The sequence below is a fragment of the Hoplias malabaricus genome, chromosome 8 (assembly GCF_029633855.1).
Source record: "Hoplias malabaricus isolate fHopMal1 chromosome 8, fHopMal1.hap1, whole genome shotgun sequence".
Lineage (NCBI taxonomy): Eukaryota > Metazoa > Chordata > Actinopteri > Characiformes > Erythrinidae > Hoplias > Hoplias malabaricus.
In genome coordinates, this window is record NC_089807.1 from 6,961,645 (window position 1) to 6,968,573 (window position 6,929).

A 6,929-nucleotide genomic window follows, 5' to 3' on the forward strand; every position below is an offset into this window, starting at 1 on the left:
CTGTTTGAGGCAGGTGGGAACTGCAGATTGCTGCAGGGAGAGGTTGAAAATTGTGGTGAACGCTCCTGCCAGCTGGTCTGCGCAGACCTTGAGGATATGTCCAGCAACGCCACCTGGTCCAGGAGCTTTTCTAGTGTTTATTCTGTGCAGAGCAGATCGGACCTGGTCTGGGTGAAGCTGAATAGGGGTGTCCTCGACTGCACGTCTAGGCTGGCTGGTGACATCCGGGTTGCTGTTATTCTTATTGTCGAAGCGAGCAAAGAAATGATTCAGTGTGTCTGGGTGGGTTCTGTCTGTGGCAGCTGTGGATGTGGCACCGTATCCAGTGAGTGGTTTTATTCCTTGCCACATACCTTTGGGTTTATTCTGGTTGAAGTACTCCTGGATGCGCAGTTGGTATTTGCTCATGGCTTTTATGATGCTCCGTCTCAGGTCAGTCCTCGCTCTTTTGTAGTCCAGCTGGTCCCCGAGTCTGAAAGCAGCGTTCCTAGTTTTGAGCAGGGTCCTCAGTTCTTTGTTGAACCATGGTTTCTGATTGGGCAGCACTTTCACAGTAGTGGTCTTGGTCGCACAGTCCGCACAGAAGTTGATGTAGTCCAGTACAACTGTTGTGTGTCCATTCAGGTCTGTCCCCTCTGCAAAACGTCCCAGTCTGTGGTCTCAAACAAGTTCTGTAGGCCTGAGGTGGATTCTTCAGTCCATACTCTGACTGTCTTTGTAGCTGGTTTTGGTCTACAGATGAGTGGTTTATATGCTGGTGTTAGAGACAGGGACAGATGATCAGAGACCCGGGTGTGGTAAGGGTCTGGCTTTGTAGGCATGAGGAATGTTGCAGTAGACCTGATCTAAAATGTTCCTCTCTCTTTTGGGAAAGTTTATATATCTGTGGAAATTAGGCAGGGCAGACTTCAGGTTGGCGTGATCGAAGTCCCCTGCTACGATGACAATGCTGTCTGGTTGTAACGCTAGGTGTTTGCTAATGGAGAGGTATAGTTTGTCCATGGCTAGTTTAGCATTAGCCTGCGGGGTTACATAAACAGCGAAGATGGCCACCGATGTAAACTCTCTACACAAATAGAACGGTCTGCACTGCAGCATCATGAATTCAATGTCCGGAGAGCAGTGAGTGCCTTTAATGGTGATGTTGGAGCACCATCTATTATCGATGTAGATACAGAGTCCCCCTCCTTTGCTCTTACCGGAGACCGCAGTTCTATCCGCTCTGAAGATAGCACGTCCCGCTAGCGCGATGCTAGCGTCGGGGGTGTTCGTGTCCAACCAAGACTCTGTAAATATAAGTGCACAATAATCCAGTTCGTGTGATGTATTCCGCAGTCGTAGTCCGTCCATTTTGTTGTGTAGTGACCGGGCGTTGGCTATAAACAGACTTGGAATGGCCGGTTTGAACGGGTTAGCTTTTAGCTTAGCCGCTAGTCCTCCCCTCGCCCCCCTCTTTTGCTTTCTGTCGTGCCGCCGTCTGCGTCGCTTCAGTGGGGGAGGAACGATGTTAGTGCCCTTCGGATAGCTCCGTATCTCCGGAGGGATAGAATTCCAGTATTTGTAGTCCGGGTGGTGTAGATATCAAGTTATTTCCAACAGCTAGCAGATGTGTTCTACTATACTGTAGTCCCAGAGTTAAGAGAAAGTGTAAACAAATAGTAAGAACGATAAGATAGCTGCCAAAGTTTGAGGAGCTCTGGGCCGCAGCCGTTACCCGCGCCGCCATCTTGGTATTTGTGTTTACTCACAGTGCAGGTGATTTTAGGATTAAGACAAGAACCAACGTTAAGGTGGTTTTAAAAAGTGAAAGCCAAAGATAATTGGACTGTTGAGTAGTTCGAGTTAAGGCTAGAGTTAAGCTTTTAAATGAATTCAGCAATGTAAATAATAACGCTACACTGCTATCTATGTATTTTTTAGTGTGTTGGGTGAAATACATTTAAATGTAAACATGAAACCGTTTTTGTAACGGAAATATTAAAGGAACGTTAGGTAAGATCTGTGGTTTTTTGCTCTTGGTATAATTTGTATTATAAATGAATTCAGCAATGTGAATAATAAGTAAATAATAAATTAATTTATAATAAATTAAAATGATAAATAAAAAATAAAAAATTAATAATAAGTAAATAAGTACTAAATTAATGTATAATAAATTAAAATAATAAATTTTAAAAAATTAATTAATAATAAGTAAATAATAAATTCTATGTATTTTTTAGGGTGTTGGGTGTAATACATTTAAATGTAAACTTGAAAGCGTTTTTGTAATAAAAATATTAAAGGAGCGTTAGGTAAGATCTGTGGGTTTTGCTCTTGGTATAATTTGTTTTATAAATGAATTTTTACAGCAATGTACTGAAATTCAGGCCTGGGTGAGAGGGGGTGGCTTCTAGTGATGGGAATTTCGTCTCTTTTTGGGGAGCCGGCTCTTTTGGCTCAGCCCTTTATCAAATCAAATCAAATGTATTTATATAGCGCCTTTCACAACTGACGTTGTCACAAAGCAGCTTCACAGTTTCAGAACAGAACATTTAAATCAAAGCCCAATGTGAGCAGCCGAAGGCGACTGTGGCAAGGAAAAACTCCCTCGAGGCTGGAGGAAGAAACCTTGGGAGGAACCAAGACTCACAAAGGGGACCCATCCTCCTCTGATCAAACTATAGATTGAATTTTAAATTATCACCAATGAAGTGTCATTATGCTACAGTATAATAATAATAAGGTGAGCAGCTGGTCTGGTGTGGTCTGGTCAGGTCTGGTCTGGTCTGGTGTGGTCAGGTCTGCTCTGGTCTGATGTGGTCTGGGCTGCAGGAGAATCCAGCAAACAATCTTCCATCAGTGGGCCACCATTTTCTCAGAAAACAGTAAAGGGAAGCAGTTAGTTTAGTTGAGTGCAGCAGAGAATAAGAGCATGTGAATATTTTCTTTAGTGTAGTGACGGATCTGGCTGTAACAGACTGGGAGGAGGGAAACCAGAAGGAGCTCAGGCAAAGACATCCTTCCGCTCCAAACAAGAGAAATTGTGAGCACATCATCCAGGTTTACCCTGATTCTCCATGTCCATGAGTTCCTGAAACGACAACCTTAAACTAGACAGAGGTTTGTTGCCAAAGGCTAAACTGAACAAGTGTGTTTTGAGCCTAGACTTAAACATAGTGACTGTGTCTGCGTCCCGAACACTAGCTGGAAGATTGTTCCAGAGCTGAGGGGCTTTGTAGGAGAAAGCTTTCCCCCCGCTGAAGTACTATGAATTCTGGGTACTAGTAAGAGGGCGGCGCCCTGAGATCTGAGTAATCTTGGTGGTTCATAGTGCGTGATTCATAAAGAGCCGGCTCTTTCGGCTCCTAAATGGCTCTTTGTTTTACCACTTATTTCCACTGGTACAGAACAATATTACCTACATTTTACAAAACTATATGGACAAAATATTATTGTTCAATATTAAAAATAATACATAGTGTTGCAATGGCCAATTGTTTTATGGCTGTCTTGTAATAACTCACTGACTGCACTCACACATTCAATTGTATAAATAACTGGATTCTTATTTAAAAACCTTAATAAAAAGTCACTTGTAAACTCTGAAATATAACCAATGGAACCCAAAAGGTAGGTGTTACAAAATAGCTTATTAAATTAAATAATCATCCATTTCTGGGTAATAAAATAAACAAATATTCTGCAAAGTGTAAAACAGCAGCATTTAACGGTAGTGATTTAAACAACCACAACTGTCAACAAACATTTAACTGATTTAACATTTTCTTCAACTATTTTTTTGGAAGGCAGATTGACATTCAGGAAAACCAAGTGTCTCAGCTCGGAGGGTTGGAGGGTTGGAGCTTGCTTGTTGTTCTCTGATTGGTTGAATGACAAGCCTTAGAAAAAAATGGCTCGGTCTTAGACTGGAACCAGCTCTCATCGTTCACTTACAAGAGCCGGCTCTTTAAACCGGTTCGTTTACGAGCGACACATCACTAATGGCTTCCTACCCTCCTCCAAAAGTTACACAGTGCACTTTCTGCAGTGGGGAGCCCAGAGTATCAACGACAGAGGCTTTATTCTCCCTATTACAGCTCAGTGGAGCATCACAGTGAAACAGAAGCTGTCATTTTTAAGGTTAAAGTTTTTACTAAAGGTTAAGGTTCCTTTAAGTAGTTTAAAAATGGGAGGCAAGAATTTCTTTTTCAATGAAAATAAAAAGAGAGAACACTTCAAAACGATGTGCGTTAATCGTGTCCCGGAGTGTCAGTTATGGTGTAGATGATTTGAAGAGGGTGACTTCAATGTTAGATTGTGAATGTAGTGTATTGATAATTACTCTTTGTTGATGAATAAAGTTCTTAATTCTCCACAACAGTCACCATAAAATGCCAAAACAGCAGGAGAATGTAATTACAATTACACATTACATACAAATGCACATTTTTACACCTAATGAACAGTTATTGTATTTCTTCCACAGTGGCTGAGGAGGCGCAGGACGTGAGAGAAAACACAGGAGAGAGGCGGCTGAAACAGCCAAGACTGGTAAGGACAGGTTTTTACAGATAAAGCTCTTAAAAGTCTCCCGTTCCGTCACTTCTCTTTAACTGACGCTACTTTCTCAACAGCGATGTGACACTGAGGTAGAGCTGAGGTCTTAATGGCGTTCATTGTTTTAAATGGTTTCCATCTCTCTACAGAAAAAACAGCAGAACTGAGCCTCGCGCTGCTGAGAGTGAGGAGACTGGAAGGTGAGGGGTTTTTATTTATTTATTTTAATGTAAAGAGTTACGTTTTCAGGTGTTTTACTGGTGTGGATGATTTGAAGTGTTCTGTTTCGAGTGACGGACATAGTTATAGGAATATTAACACCGTCATTGTCCAAGGACATCCATTATCTGTGTTTTATGTGTTGAACTTTCCAACATTTGAACGTAGTGGAGGCTCTTTACGTTGTGTGAGACATTATTAGAGAACAGACTTGAAGGAACACTAAAGAATGAATGTGAATGAAGTGTTTGTACATGAACTTGTCTTAGAATTAAAATGAGAGCTTTGCATTTTGGAGACACGTGGCTTTTTGAAGTTTGAAGTTTGTTTTTAATCCATCAGGTCAGGAGATGGACAGTGACCAGGACCAGAGAGACCGGCTGCAGAGAATTTCAGAGAAATGGAGCAGAATCGGAATAAAACGGCTCACACACGACTGCAGTCACACATTAGACTTGGAATTGGTTTTAATTCGTTTGGGTGAATGTAACCATCTCTTTTACCCTTTTCAGAGAAAACGACCGCCCACCTGTCCGGCTGGACACTGATGGATGACGGTCGAGCTCCTCCTCCCCCACACTGAAGTTTTCACAGACTCCTAACTGTTACCAGTAGATTGACCAGAGGAGGATGGGTCCCCCTTGTGAGCCTTGGTTCCTCCCAAGGTTTCTTCCTCAGCTGAGGGAGTTTTTCCTTGCCACTGTCGCCCCTGGCATCGCTCACCTGGGGATTTTTACAATTCATTTCAAAACTGGAATTCTGTGAAGCTTCTTTGTGACATCATCAGTTGGTAAAAGTGCTACACAAATAAATTTGATTGATGTAGCGCTTGGCCACACGTTTTACACGTGGAGGTCTTTCATATTTGGGCTGATTGGTAAATGTTCAAACAATAAACAAAGGACATTTTTATTACTGGTTTGGTTGATTATTTTACTTTTTTTTAGTAGTGACTGGGATAGATTATTTAGTAGATAATAGGCTTTTGTCACAGGATGAGGATTGTACACATAAAGCTATAGTGGTATCAGATCATGCCCCTATTACAATGGTTCTATTAGTCTATCTGGGTTATAAATCAATACCATGGCGTTTTAATAATCGCTTATTATCAGATGACAGATTTGTTGAATTCATATCTACAGAAACTAATTTTTTGATTAAGGTAAATATAACCCCTGAGGTATCACCCTCTGTTTTATTGGAAACACTAAAAACATTCATCAGGGGCCAGATTATTTCGTATACAAAATGTGAAAATGATCTACGGAAAAGGGAAACCTCAGAAGTTACCCAACAAAAATTTCATATTTAAATAATGTACTTGCCAGTTCATTTGATCCTCAGATTTACAAAAACCATTCGTGTGCTCAAGCAGAGCTTAATATTTCGTGCTGAAATTATGTTGAGGACTTTTTTGCTTTAAACTAGGGCCACTCAATATGAACATGGCGATGGTTCAGGGACGTTGCTAGCACACCAAGTAAAACAAAATTCTGTAGCTAAACAAATCAGATTCAGACTCCACTTGGTGTCACAACTGACCCCAATCTAATAATGAATTAACAAATGTATATATCTCTTTATATACATCTGCGTATCCCTATTTTATAGGAAATGTCAATTCCTCCCAGTCTAACAGACATGTCCCAAGATTCATTTGATCAGTTTAGACGACGGCACACTCTTACACAAGACTCAATATCCCTTATTTTGAAAAAAGACAACGATGCCTTACAATGTGGATCGTATCGTCCCATCTCCCTACTTAATGTAGACTATTAAATGATTGTAAAACTCCTTGTATCTCGTATGGAGATGCTGTTACCTACTATTATTTCTCCAGACCAGACAGGATTTATTAAAGATGCACATGCCTTCTCTAATATTAGACGTTTATTAAATATAATCTACACCTCCCCAACACATGATGACTCCAATTTGTTTTATCAATGGATGCAGAAAAAGCTTTTAACCCTTGAAAAATGTAATCTTCCACAAAAATTTATAACATGGATTAAGCTTCTTTATTCTAGCCCATGGGCATCAGTCCGGACCAATAATGTTAACTCTGAATATTTTCCCCTCCAGAGACAAGGTTGTCCTTTGAGCCCATTGCTGTTCTCATTAGCTATAGAACCTCTCGCTGTTGCTCCGAGATCCAATGATGA